A 15,241-nucleotide genomic window follows, 5' to 3' on the forward strand; every position below is an offset into this window, starting at 1 on the left:
AAATCCTTTTTTCCCATAAATTTCAAGTAGTAGAAATAAGAGTTTCATAAAGATCAAACATCCATCCATCCATCCGTTCAATAAACATACATTATTTGTTATATAGCATTATTCTTCACGTATACAGTATTGTGCAAAAGTCTAGGCACCCTGATTTTTAAATACAAATGTTGTTATAGAGGTTTGTTTTATGAATTCTGCATCAGAGTCAGTACAAAAAAAAAAAAAATTTTAGATGTCCAAACATTAATTTTCCAACAAAAAAATTAAATGTTGCAGAAAAAATGATTGCATGTCAGTAACCACTTTATTATGAAAAGTCATAATAAAGTCTGTTGGGTTTTACTTACGAGAACAAAAGCAAGTGTGACAGTCAGAATCTCCAGAAGAACTGTAGCAGATTCTCCAAGATGCTAAAACTTACAGTAAAACTTACCAGTCAATGTTCTTATAAAAGTGCACAAACTGTACCTGAGACTACGGATACCTTTCATTACTATTTACTGTTATGGTCTATTTTTTTCATGTAGAAATGTTTAAATGCATTATTTTGTGATTATTATGTGATTTCTCTGCATGTGCCTAAGGCATTTGCATAGTACTCTATATTATTTCTATTTCATTTCGACTTGTTTCCACGGATTGAAGCAGCTGGTCGAACAACAGGAAATGAGCAAAAGATCCTGGGTTTAATTTCACAAATTGATTTTAGAATAGGACGTGACACGATCATACACATCACCTCCTCCATGCAGCGCAGCACATTCTAGAGATCGGTTAATAGACATTTCAGCTGGTCGACTGGTGCTGGAATCTAAAAAGTAAAAATAAAGTGTTTTTGGCCGAGAGTTTGTGAGTTATCTAATTAAACAGTGCCACTGGAAATTAAGAGTCACACCACAAAACTTGGCCAGAGAAGTAACATGTAGTGTGAATACTTGTTACTTGGTGATGTCTATGATTAATATTGTATAACCAGCAAATCCTAGAACCACATGAGTTTAATAAAGTTCTGTTTGTTGCAGTTTTCTAAGAATTTTGACTTGACTTTATGGCTCAGTGATGTTTTCTTTTTCCAAACACTTTTGCACTGAAACAGATTCTACTTTAAGGAAAATGTTGCATAATGCAGGTGTTTTCAGTTATCTTCCTGGTAACCAAAGCGCTCTAAAGGAAATTCATGTTCTTCCTGCTTTAAAAAAAAAAAAACCTGGATCAGGTCAGGAAAGACTCTGCAATAAGCTTGAAGATGAATCACATGTCCTAAAGCCAGGGGGGAAAAAGTGAAAATAAGTAGCAGGGACTCATGAGTGAAGCTGAAAGCAGGAGCAGTTGTGAAATCTTTTATTTCAATCCTGAAATCTCATTAGATTAATAGTGTGATTTGGATTAAAACTCCAAAATGTAATGTTTTTGCTCTCCAGCAAAACAAGATGGTGTTTTAATCTAAAGATTGCAAGTTTAAATTTGCACACATCTTTTTTTTCACTATCAGGTTAAGCATTTGAAATAAAATAAAAACACTGTCAGAAAATACTATAGTCACTGATATGAAACCAGATGCAATTTTCTGATCCAAGGCTTGTGGGTAAGATGTACAGCAGGTCAGATGGTATGACCTTTTTTTTAATAAATATTACCCACAACATGGTTCTCCTCTGTCCCATCAACATATAGATAATCTTGAGCAAGATAATAAGGTGAAAATAGTGAGCCTAAATATCACCTCCTGGCTTGAATGGGAAATATCAGTGGCTTCTTTAGTATAAGGGACAGGAGAATGATCTTTTAACTTTTAACTGACTTCACAGAGTACACAAGGGAAAAAAGAAGATTCATTGGGAAATAAACTATAGATTAGGAGCCAGTAGGGTTGGTTTTTTTGCCCTTGAACTTTGGCCAATCACATATGCATGGTAACAAGCTTTTACTGCTAGAATTTACCAGCTTTATTTATTTATTTTTTTTTTTGAAATCTTATCTGATGTCCAAATATGCTAAAGACCTAAAGACTGCCTAATAAACTTTGCATGGAAAAAAGTTGCAAGTACACAAATTATTTCCATAGTTAGAAATGACAACATGAGCTATTTGTTTCTGGATTTTATTAAATACACACTTTTTTGCTAAATAAGTGGGGATGCGTTGCAATGCTACAAGTATGTCCACTGACATAATTACTGAAGAACATCTGCAACCATGATATGATGTGGGATGACACAGTGCAGTCTGAATGCAGCAAGCTCATTGTGGTTGGGCACTGGATATTTCAAGCATGCTCATCCAAATTATTTGTTTTTTGTGTGTTTATTTGTCATCTTTCCCAAGATGATGAACAACCACTGAAGGATAAGAGCGTGCCGTACTGATAATAAATCTGTTCCCTCTTTGTCAAGCTGTACGTGCACTCGTTGCCTGATGCGATGCCGGCCCCTGATCCTGACACTCTTCTTCTACTGCTGTGGCTCCTCACACCCTCCAGACCTCCCTCCTTCACCCTGATGCTCTACTTCTGTATTTCTGACTCACTTTCTGCTGCTTTGGATGGTCCCATATGGACATCTGAAAGATTTCCATTTCCCAGAAACAGTTTATATCCTAGTCTCACTCTTGCTTCAGTTGTTACAGTGCTTTTTTTTTTCTTTTCCTTTTTTTACTTTATAGACTCTACAGTTTCATAAATAAATAAATAAATATATAAATATATAAAATGGTTCCAGTAGATTTGGAGGTTCAGCCATTACCCAAAGAGGAACTGACTACCCAGTGCATAGTCATGTTTAATGGTTTAAGGGAAGAGGCAGTTAAAACATAGCTGCCTGCTGTGAGAAATGGGAAGTAACATTTTAGCCCACACAAGTTTTGAGTTTTGCCTACTATACGCCTCTGTATAACGGAGGGCACCACTCTGTGGGTGTCTGTAGAGACCGTTTTATGGGTTATTTTTTGTCAGACATTGAGGGCCACCCGGAAAAAAATGGTCAAACCACTGCCAAAATTCCGACCTCTGGAATTCAACCTGCACGCGAAAAACAAGAGCCGGCAACCAGCAGGATGGAGCTCAGTGTGTGTGAGTACTCAAGCCATTCAGACACATACACACTCCCACAGATTGATTCACAAAATCATTCACAAAATTACAGTGATGCTCTTCACACAGAAATTCATCTTAACCTTGACTGCTGGTCAAAGAAAAGAAAAAGCTGTATTCATCATAATTTCAGTGTAGTGCCTTCAAAACACAATGGGAATGTGGTCACAGGGCTTTTTGAGATCCTTTGTACAAAAGCACACACACTCTGCAAGTTAACGTCAACTTTGCAACACTATAGTCCTCTGTAGAAAGTGGCGATCTTCAAATGCAAACATACAAAACAGATGTGAACACTGACACAAACAAATGACCAAACTGTGCATCTGGTTCTCAGAGGCTTTGAGGTTTGCGCATGCATCAGCGAACTACTTCTGAAGCCTGATAAATGGAGCTCATCCTCCCATCCACGAATTGTTTCCATTAACCCTGCTAGCTAGCAAACATGGACAGAATGAGCATGGTTAATCTAAAGACTCCTAACAGAGCTGAAATGGAGAGAGGTCATTTCTATTTAAACACATCTATGTATGCAAATGTGTCATTTAGATTTTGTGTTGGAATTCCAATTTCGACTCTGTCAAACCCAGACCAAAAAAAAAAAAAAAAAAAAACAACAGAACAACCATTGAATCATTTCAGGTCATTTTTAGCCCTTTTTTCAGTGTTTTCACCAAATTGGTCACTGGCCAGTGGCTAATTCCCAGACATTATCCAGCTATCCCCTTATCGCATGACAACTACCAGCTGGGCAGGCTGAAGGCTAACGTGCTGAGACATGTGAAGCCACAACATCTTTTCGAATTGTTTTGAACTCATGCTACTTCACAGGGAAGCTGAACACATTCCAAAAAAAGTGTTATCTTCCCTCTTCCACATTCTGCAACCCAACAATTGGCTAGTATTGCTCTAACTGTCAGGAAAGAGAGTCAGGACATCCCTCCCTCCTAGAGAGCATGGCCAATTTTGCTCTCTTGCTGTGGCAGAGTTGAGATTCAAACTTGAGATCATGTTATTTCTCCAAAAATGCCTTGATTTAGTGTTTAACAAGAACACAGAAGACATACATCAAGCTGAGGCAGAATATTGGTTTAGAAATGGTTTTAAAGTACAGCGAGTGGCATTGTGAGTCTGGTTCAATCCTGAGCTTGGGTTACTGTCTGTGCTGTGTTTTGCATGTTCTCCCCATGTCCATGCGGCCTTCCTCTGGCTTCTCTAGTTTCCTCCCACCTCCCACTGCAGAATAAAATGCCAGTAGGTAGATTGGCTAGGCTAACTTACAAGCATGTGAACATGTGTATGCATGTTGCTTTGTAGTGGAATGGGGTCCCATCTAGGGTGTGTTGATGGGATAGGCTTTGGATACATGTGCCAAAAAGGAAATATTGGCTCATGAAGACTGTTGTCAGGTGTGAAAGCTTACTCCGCCACTGGCATCCGTTTTTGCTCTCCATCCAGGAACCAGTGAGCTGTGAAGAATTAAGGTGAAGCCACGTCGTCCCACGAAATGGAAACTGCACGTTGGGTAAACATTTACACTAGCCTGATGAGCTACCCTCCTGCCCGGCCTGAGCCATATATTCCAATCATGATCTTGTGCCATGCCTCAGTTCTGTCACACATGCCAACCAAGCATGCTCTGGCTTGACGTACACCACCAGTCCATCCATCTGAAAAGAAACGAAGTGCAACGATTAGCTCAAACCCTCCCTCCTCTCGATGAGCTCATATTATGGCACGTGTAGGAAAATTAGATTGTAGACTGTCAGAGGGAGTTAGTTGGAAGGAAACAGAGCCCTTGAAAAGTAATTCTTTTTAGTGGAAGAAGGTTAATTTGTGGTAATTGTTTAATTGCAGAAGAGTGGGGGAAGACTGGAGACATTTTGGCAGCAGCAAGCAGACTGGCCATGATCTACCAGAGAGGAGAGACTGCGTCATGGAAATCCAACGCCACCACATCAGACCGAGCTAAACAAACAAAAAGTGAGCGTTCATCTCACTGCCTCAAGAAGCTTCAAGAAGCATTAATTGCTGCAGGATGGATGTCCTTAACGTAGATCCACTTTGTTGATTTATTTTACGGTCCTTGTTAGATATAAGCGGGTGACGTAAGGAGAGAGAGTAAGAGACAGTTCTGTAACTTGTAGTCATACATTTAATTCCCTGGTTTAACACCAGACAGCTGTCGATTTCAAAGAGTACTTACCCCAATAAAGAGATTCCATTTTCATTCACAGAGCAGAGGGGCTATAAAAGAGACAACGTGGCCTGGATGTTGAGGTTTTGTCTTATTTGTTTCTTTTAACATGCAATTTAAGCAGGCCCTTCATGTGGATTCCCCCCCTCTGCTTGTTCTGGGCCCTTAAATGCAGCCTGAGCCCAAACCACAATCATATATTTCATGAGAAACAAAACTTCCAGAGTAGATCGTCTCTGTTTCTCTCACACACACACTAAGAATGGAAAGCAACTATGTTAAGAAAGGAATGTGGCACAAAGTCGAGTCTGTGAAACTTTTTGATTATGCACATAAACTGGTAAGATGTAAACCATAAATTGATGCCAAGTGAATCAAGTGGAATCTAAAAATTAATAAATGAAAGATATCCGCCCACCAAAAAAATGACCACAAGTCAGTAACAATAAAATCCTCATGCTAGCACAAACATTCTGTTTTTCATTGTTTTGTTTTTAAACAAGCCATGTCACTTCACAAATCAGACCAGAGAGGGAAAATGAAATAAATAAAAATAAAAAAAAATGTATTAAAGTTTGTCAAAACTCTTTCCTTTGGCTGGCTTCAGATAAATAATTAACATACTGTAAATGCATGTGATTGTACTACAGACGCCAAGGTGGTTCAGGTTTAGTAAACTGAATCGGTTGATTGGTTCTCCTACATTTTGAGGACTTGGTTCGATCCACTGAAATATTTTGCTGTGTCTACATCCAGACTGCGGTGTGTCAGTTTTAGGGACAAAAAAGAATATAATTTACAGACCCGCCATGATTTAGTGCAGACCACCAATGTGGTTTCTGAAGGATATCTAGTGCTAGCATTAGTCATAATTCCTTAGAATGCTAACAGTAACCCAGCAACTAAAGTGGCATTACTGAGGGCATGTCCAACTTATGAAATGTATTTTATTTGTGGGTTATTGGATCAGAATCCATTCTAATGCATCCCTGTCTATAGCTCCATGTGCAAATATATCTTCCTGTCTTCTCTTCACCACACTACATGCTAACGACTGAGTGTTCAAAGTGCACTGAGTGCCGTGATACACTGCACTGTTTGTCTTTCCTAAATAAACCCCCATCCAGGCTTTTGCACCTACTGCTTGCTCATCAATCAGCCTTAAACAGCTCGAGAGCTGGACTCCACACCAGCCTGCTGGAGAAATGGGACCCTCTAAGAGCCATTTGTCAGACGATGCTGTCCTCACATGGGCCATCAGGAGGCCTGCTGACAGCCTTCAGCCAAGTGTGTGAACAGCAGCCGTGAACCTTCTGGAAAAAGAAAGGAGTATAGTGTCCATGCTGATGGAGTGCGAGATGGCGATTGCGTTTGGAGCTTGTCTGAAGGAGTCTCAGTTTGATATCTAGATAACAGGAGGAGAAGAGCAAAGGTAAAACACATTCATATTAAAGGCCTGGATCATTCATGAGGTCATTTTAAACATATGGTTGGCCCTTCTCTTCCCTGCACTGTAAAATAAAATGGTGTCAAATGGACAAAGTGTAAATATATGTACACACACCAAAAAATCCAGATATAAAATGTACACATTTTCATGTAACACCACCCTATTTTAAGTGCAGTGGTCAAACATTTAATGTGATTTTTACTTTAATGTTTTTGTGGAGTCTCTTATGTTCTCCCCATGTCCCCATGGTTCCCTCTGGGTTCACGTGTTTCCTCGTACCTACAAAAAAACATGCCAGTACGTGGACTGGCATGTGCACGATGCCCTTCAATGGATTGGCGTCCCATCCAGGATGTATTCCCACCTCAAAAGGGAGGATCTGTGATCCTGAAAGTAGTTACTGAAGATGTTCTGTGTCAAACCCTACACCATACAGTTTCCTAATCAAGTAAAACCTCTTTAGGAAACTGGAAACACTTAACCATCCAAATAACAACCATCTAAATAACCAAATAAGGTGAAGAAAGTTAATTGTTTTAATGCAAATTGGACAGTGCTTTCGAAAGAAGGCAATCTTTGATTTTATGTATTTTAAGAAAAAAAAAAACCCTTTACAAATATACAGAAAATAAATCTATAGAGGAACCTCGGTTACAGGGAATCTGCGCCACTCAAGTGGTGGCTTCAGTAGGACTTAGAGCAGCATCTGTCCCCTAGCCAGACCTCTAATAATTTGCATCTAGAAGTTAAATATGGAAAAGGTGAAAGAAATTAACTGATCTAGATTCTAGGAACAAAACATAGTTCATGTAGTGCTTATAGGGAAATCTGAAAATGATGTTCAGAATCAGTACAGCGAGGAATCAATGAGAAGTTGCAGAGCAAACAAACACACTCCGATTCACACATACGTTCCCAGAAATCTCTGTTTACAATGACTCATTTTGCGAAAAAGTCATTACCAAGAACATGCAGCAACACAAACACACACCCCACTGCTGTTCAGAATTTCTTTCTGTTTTATTTCACTTTCCCAACTACTAAATAACTGAATAAATAACGAAATAAATGATGACCACGCTCACTTTCACAACATGCACAATGTGAAACTCATCTGCAAGTGTTTACTGGAAGCATCTTTGGCACTAATGACAGATCGGCCCCAGGTTACCGCACTTACTGCTGGGCAGACAGGCCAGATGTGCCACGCTGGGTGGGTGGGTGGTTGATTTGGGGAACCTCATCCCCCATTCTAATCAGTCTTGTTAGAGTCAGCATGCAGTAGCTCTCTTTGCAACATGCCTCCAGTCACACACACTAGCTGACGGGAAGAGTCTGAATTAAATCTTAACTTGAAACACATGTCCATAAGTGGAGTCGAATGTTCTATATGCGTCTGCTCGTGTACAGCATTAGAAGTTTACTCAAAGCTGATGTCTTCCTGTTAAAATTGTGTTTGGACTGGCCCAGTCGCCTGATTCCTTGACTCAGCTGGCACATCTGTATGGCCCTTTATTCTAATACAGTTTTAAGCCTAATTCTGTGTGCTCTTTGAAATGCGATAAACTGGAACACTTTGCGGACGCTGGATTAGAAGATGCACGTTCCAAGCTTTAGCGGCCTTCCTTGTTGTGGTCCTGTTGCAGTGTGCGGTGACGGATATCTGGGTTGTGGACTCAAAATGGAAGAGGAGGCAGAAGAGGCAGTGAAACCACAGACTCTCTGCTGTCTTCGGAGGAAGCTCTGAAGACGCAATGCAGCTGCTTTTGTGGCTGTGTCATCCTGAACAGTGCATGGGGGTGATATGTTTTGGGTGGAGGAAAGGGCAAGGAAGATGAAGAGTTATAGCAAACAAAAAAAAAGACAATTAAACAGACTAAAGAATATTTAATTCTAAGGAACAAGAGTGAAAGTGGCCACTTACAGTGCTTCACAAGTTATAGATCGAGAATTGGGAGTCCAGCACATTCTTCCATTCTTGATAAAGAATCAGGGGGCGTAGCAGCCATATTTAAATGAAAAGTCTTTGTATTTTCCCCAATTTACTCTTAATTATTAAAGATGAAATTTGGAGTATATATGAGACCTCATGAAAATTCATGATACTCTCATGTAGTCTGCCAATAGTAAATGGGATCCGGCAATTATGGAGACCACACAGCCCCATGGTATAAACAAGCTAAATGCAAGTCCAATTATGTACCTTAATCACCCAGTTATCATCCAGTTATGTAACTTAGTGTTGTTCCTTTACAGTTATGTTCCTCTAAGTAAAGGTATTCCAGACATAGTCTTGTGGGGACCACCCCAGTGACAAGCACTTGTACTTCAAAACCTTACATTAAACATTGTTTTAGGACACTGCAATGAGCAATATATACTACAACTTCTTGATATCCCTGACAATCATTAAAAACCCTTCACTACCAATCTGCTTAAAGCAATAAATTCTTTTCAGAAGCTATGCATATTTATACATGTATTAATAAAAAATTATCCCATACCATGTGATAGCATTATAGTATGTGTTGTGCTAATGAACAGAAGACACAAAATGACAGATCCGAATGTATTTCATGATTAATTATGGTATTTATCAAAGCTACAGTGTGCAAACTGTGCTCTGTGAAAATCTCAAGAGGAGGAGATTTGTATAGATTGTAGGTGTTTGAAAACAGTGAAAAGGACTTTACTTACAGCTGTTCAGAAACACTGTCCCAAAGTGAAACAAAACTATCTCCTCTCTATTGCAACCCTACTCAAGCCAAGGTAACTAATGTAGCTAGCTAACCCTCTTCATTTAAAATCAACTAGTTCATGAAATAAAGAACAAGCCTAGCAGCATAAGTATGTGATTATATATATATATATATACATACACGTGCATTTTTCATGGCCATTATTTAAAAAGGGAAACATAAACAGAGCTAAATAAGCAAAAGCAACATATATTCATTTTTGGTCTGAATAAAATGGTATTGATGTATCCCATGCATACTTTAGCTTTGCTTTAAAAGACTTACACATGTGCATTCTGAAAATCCTCCCAATGCTCTGGAGCCACCAAGATTCCCAGCTAACCAATTGGGATTCATCAGTGATGAAGATGTACTGTTGACATATGAGAAAATTGGCACTCTCCATGTTCCTCTACATTGCCTTAGGAAAGTTATGGGTGATCCAGAACAGCCCGTGGACGTCATCCTGTGGTTCTGCCAAGTGAGTTCTCTGTTTCACAGACAGAAAAATAGCCGTTCTGTCAGTTAGTGCAGAAAAAAAAAATACATGGCAGGACCATGATGTCAGAGAAAACCATACTGATGGAAGAAAATGCTTGGGAAATCCCTAAGGATTCCTTCTTCAAACAAACAAAAAAGATGGTCCACCAGATCCAGTTGTGTTCAGGTAGGGCTATGGTATAGTACCTAATATGGAACAATGTTCTTCTAACTAATGCTATTTTAAACAAGAAATATGTTAAAATATCTACCATAACCACTCCTCCATTCTTGCTCTTTGAAGACATGCACCTCTTAATCTTGGGTTGCCTCTTAACCCCAAGTATCCGTCTGGTGCACAGTAAGGGCCTTGCTACCAGTGCCAACCCTGTGGTTCTTGCTGTAACCTTCACGTTTGCATATCTTTAGAGGAATGCCAGGGGGAGTCTGCAGTCTTAAAGGAGTGCCAAACTCGTACTAAGAGGCCATATGCTGCCCCTCTTATGCCCAATGATGGCTGTACCATGCCAACACTCACAATCTGTACCAATTATACCACCCACTTCATCTTTGATTCTGCACCCGTTGAAACTGCTCTTGTCTTGTGCTTTCTAATACATCTTCAAAAGCTCTCAAACCTCAATTCCCAATGATATCTTTGTCTCGTCTCTAAAATCTGTTATTCTCTCAAGAGAGCTTTGGGTTTCACCAGACTGAGTCTATTTACGAAGTACCACTATCAAAGAGATGTATTAAGTGTAGTCTCAAAGGCCACATTATTTAAATCTCATGAGCTACAGGAAAGAACGTCCCGAGGTTGCAGCATAATGGGAGAGAAGAAAAAGTGATGAGAGAAGAGAAAAAAGAGGGCGAGAGGAAAGGAATTACGGAGATAGTATTTCCGTATGAAAGAGTAAGAGTTCCTATGGAGATCTGCTTTAGAGAAGATGAGAGCCTCAGACCAAATTCTTCCCATGATTGGAGCTTAAACATTTTGTAGAAGAAAACTGGGTTTGGACCAACATTAGCTCATGACTACAATCTAGAAAGACGGTTAAAGTTAGGGTGATGGGTGGGATAAGTAACTGTCCCTTTTCTCATAAGTTAATTTGTACAGAATCCAAATGATATCCCTCTCACTCATTATACATTATATATATATATATGTGTGTGTGTGTGTGTGTGTGTGTCTGTCAATCATATCAATATGAACCAAAATCTCAAAGGAATGTTTCCAACATCTTGTGGAATCCATACCATGAAGAACTGAGTCTGTTTTGAGAGCAAAACAGGCCCTACCCACTGTTTTGAGGCCCTACCCAGAATTAATATAGTGTTCCTAATAAAGTGTTAATATGTGAGTGTATATACACACATGAGTGTATTTACATTCACATATTATATGTATAAAAAAACTCATCACAAATTATAAGACTTAAAGCCGATTGATCAAGGTTTACATTAGTAAATATGCGTAAATTTACACACACACGCAGGAGTAGGATATGAAAGGATTTTCATGAATACCATTTTTTTTTCTTTCTTTTTTTTGTAAAACTGTTCATATCCAGCTTGATAAATGAGGCCCTGTCTACCCTGTCCATAAATGGAAATGAACCATTATTGGGTCACCAAGAGTGACATAGAAAAAGTAGTGATGAGGCACTGTGTGCTGTGCTGGTAGGAATGTCTCAGGTGCGGAGGGTACTGAGGTTTTAAAATACCTCATATTTTACTTGAGGTATTTTACTTAGGAATATTCATTGATTCATTCATTCATCATGGAGGATCTGGAGCCTATCTGAAGAACACTGAACACAAGGCGGGAATACACCCTGGATGGGACACCAGTCCATCGCAGAACACAGTGCACAAACACCGTTACACCTTTGGCAGCCAAACCATCTACTGCTATGTTTTTGGGAGGTAGGAGGAAACTGGAGAACCCAGAGAAAACCCATCTGGTCCATCAAATACGTATAACCCTCCAACAGCCAACAGAAACTGACCAAACAAGGTTGGTGTGTCTAAGAAAATGCCCAGTAAGAAGATCAATACATCCCTGCCTTTCTGCTTTTCAAAGTGCCATTATGTCTTTCCTTCAAATGAACAATATATGTGAGAGGTAGTGGAGCCTGGACTGACCTCAGTGCTTTGTAGGGAACCTCCCAAAACATTTAATGCATTAAGCAAGCCTTAGCTCGCCTACTCTCTCCATTAGCTGTGTTTTTCCACTTCATGTTGGCACTTTAGCATGGATTAACATACAAGAGGTATTTTCTCAATCTAATGATGAAGATCCAACTATGTCAAACCTAAAAAAAGAGCCAGTGAGACGAGGTGTACACCAGTCTACTTGTGCTGTGAACATCCAGAGATCAAATTAAAGCTCTGAAACCTTCATTGTGTCTCTTTGTTTAAAAGTTTATTTCTTGTTGGAAATGCAGAATTGGAAGTGTGGAGCAACCTTCAAGATTCTGAAGACTCCGATGATCCATGAGCTGTGGGCAGAGCATCTGAGGCTGAGTCTAACTTCTTGCCAACTTTGCATCACACTAAATGCTTCCCCCTCTTCACATGCTTTTACACCCTGAAAGCTCATTAATCAAATCAGTCCAAAGCAAAGAGAGTGGACACAGGGCTGAGAGTGGCATTGTGATGGTCACGAGGGTTTGTGCTTCACTGGTCATAAAGCCCACACAGAAAACACACACACCTCAAATTATGTTACATTCATGGACATTATGCTGGCTGTACCTACCTTTGGATGCACATGCTAAAACATGCATGAATGCATATGATAGTCCAGTAATTGCAAATGTAATATGGTATATTTACAAAAAGACCAAGATCTTGCACAAAATTAGCCTGTTCTCTTCAACACATGATATGTTTGTGTAATCCCACATAAACTCTCACAAGTCTTCAAAAACACACTTGACCAGTTTTGAAAAAGCCGGAGATGACCTCATGCTTTTTCCTTGGCCCAGGCAATGTGTTCAGCATCACTGGTTATTTACTGTGATGCTTTTCCTCATAATCAAAACATGCACATCAGCAAAGTCGCTCGAACAGAAGAGCAGCAAAGCATTGAGTGTGTCTAAAAAGTCTGAGCAGGACACACTCCAGCTGGCAGCCAGTGTTTAGGAACCACAGAGGAAGAGCAGGTCTGGCAAACTTTATACACTAAAATGCGCCACTACACTCCTTTAGCAAACTCGGATAATCTCCGTGCTTGTCCGGCTTCACAAGGGCTGTGATTTTTCAAGCTTTTGGTCTTAAATAGATTCAACAATTCAGATTAATCCAGTAAATCCAATGCAATCCAGAAACAGGAACCCCAAACACTGTACGCTTTTGTTTAATACACCTGACTCAGCTCTAGAGAATTAAAACCACGAGATGGAGAAAAACCACATGAGATCTTCACAAAAGACAAAACCAATGACTGGTTTAATAAGTCAAGACAGTTACATTTAGACATTAAAAAGAAAGCTCATCTTGCAGATTGTGTAGACAAAAAAAAAATCATGCTTTTGCCAAACAGTTCCCTGATGTTAATGAAGTGTTCTCGGTGTACTACAGTCCACATCTGCCCAAATATCAAATCTCAACTATGCCTTGGTTTTTGTTTATCCGATGTGTCACATTATCCATCATTTGTGACGAAAGCCAGGCTAATCCATTCTTTATGCATCAACAAACCCTACCACATATCCAAAGAGCTCAGCCATCCATCAACCTTTCAATCCCTCTCTATTTTTGGAGCCATATATCAAAAAATAAGAATTACAATCAATCATCTTCGAGATGGATCACAAAATCCAATGCTTCCCTTGACACAGTTTGTCTGAAAACAGTCAATCCTTTTTTTTTCGTCGTTAAAGTATTTTTGAGCAGGGAAAAAAATATCATGCATTTGGCAGTCATACCCTGCAACATGTCTTATAAGTCGGGTTAGATTTACTGCATGGCCTGTCCATAACTGAAGGGATAGAATGTGAGAGAGAGAGAGGAGGGATGGACTAAGCGAGTCACTCGGGCAGTGTGTGTGTGTGTGCCGAGAGCTTATGTTTCACAGCCCATTTAACCACGGTGCCATTTTTCAAAACCAAATTCCCTCACACACTGCAACAAGGGTGTGGACTTACTGCAAATTACACACATACAGTATAAGGATCAGAGACATAACAAAATGTAAATATTACGTCCTGTCTAGGCATAAAGGTCACATAAGTGTCCCCCAACCTCCTCATCTCAAATGGCCAGACCAAACATGAGGCATCTGAGCAATAAAATAATAAACAACCATTATTTAAGCACATGCTTCAGAGTTGATCACATCACAAAATAAACAACACGAGCCCCCAAACACTGGCTAATGTTTTAAGAAAAGGAGACACAGAAAAATATATAACTCCCTAACTGCCAGGACTTGTTATATATAAAAAAAAATATATATATATATGGCTTCTGTATTAGTCTCTAGATGTTTTACAGATGTATGGTATGTCCGTTAAATATAAAAAAGATGGTCTTTGACTTTATATTCACCTGAGTGTTTAACAAAACAGAACTACATACTACACAAAGCATCACTTTAAGAATACAAAATATTCAAAAGAAGGGGAAAAACTACAAGATAAATTGATACGCTGTAAAGATTAGTCCAAAACTTAATGGCCAGATGTTATGCATACAGGTTTAACCAGCTGTTTCGCATGATGATGTGCCTGCGAATTTGTAACAATTTGCTCTAATGTGTATGATTTTTCATGGGATTTTCATGAGGTTCTCTCTAAAGCAAGAAGAGTAGGTGCTCCATGACATCCTTTTTCGTCCCTATCTTGCTGCGCAACGCACCTGTGAGTGATCAATAATGACGCAGTGAGAGAGAGAGTCATCAGATAACAGAAGAAATATATTAGAACATTCCTGAAGTGTTCTTCATTATGTACCCAGAACATTAATCATGCAAAAATAAAAAAAAAAATTACAAAAAACAACATTGCATGAGTTTCCAAAGTTAAACATTCTACAGCAACATTTTAGGAACATTTATAAAATGATAGGTTTAATGTAGAAAAATGATTAAAAGGTTTACAGAAACATACCATTAAAAAAATGTTAGGGGAAAAACTAAACTAAAATTGTTAGGGGAAAAAAAAACTCCACTCAATATCACAATATGAAACACACACATAGAACACCATACATATACAAGCTCAAAGACAATGAAAATAACATATAGCTATTCATTCAATTATTTTCAGTAACTGCTTTAT

General features: G+C 39.1%; 1 long non-coding RNA gene across 1 annotated transcript; it reads left to right on the plus strand.

Moving 5' to 3' along the window:
• The first annotated feature begins 2,019 nt into the window (after window positions 1-2,019).
• LOC128319665 (uncharacterized) lies at window positions 2,020-14,563 on the plus strand. Its single transcript, XR_008303148.1, has 3 exons — window positions 2,020-3,070; window positions 4,949-6,720; window positions 12,404-14,563. It is a non-coding gene; the product is annotated as an uncharacterized LOC128319665 (long non-coding RNA).
• Window positions 14,564-15,241: the final 678 nt, after the last annotated feature.

This window comes from Pangasianodon hypophthalmus, chromosome 12, assembly GCF_027358585.1.
Source record: "Pangasianodon hypophthalmus isolate fPanHyp1 chromosome 12, fPanHyp1.pri, whole genome shotgun sequence".
In the NCBI taxonomy this organism is placed as follows: Eukaryota; Metazoa; Chordata; class Actinopteri; order Siluriformes; family Pangasiidae; genus Pangasianodon; species Pangasianodon hypophthalmus.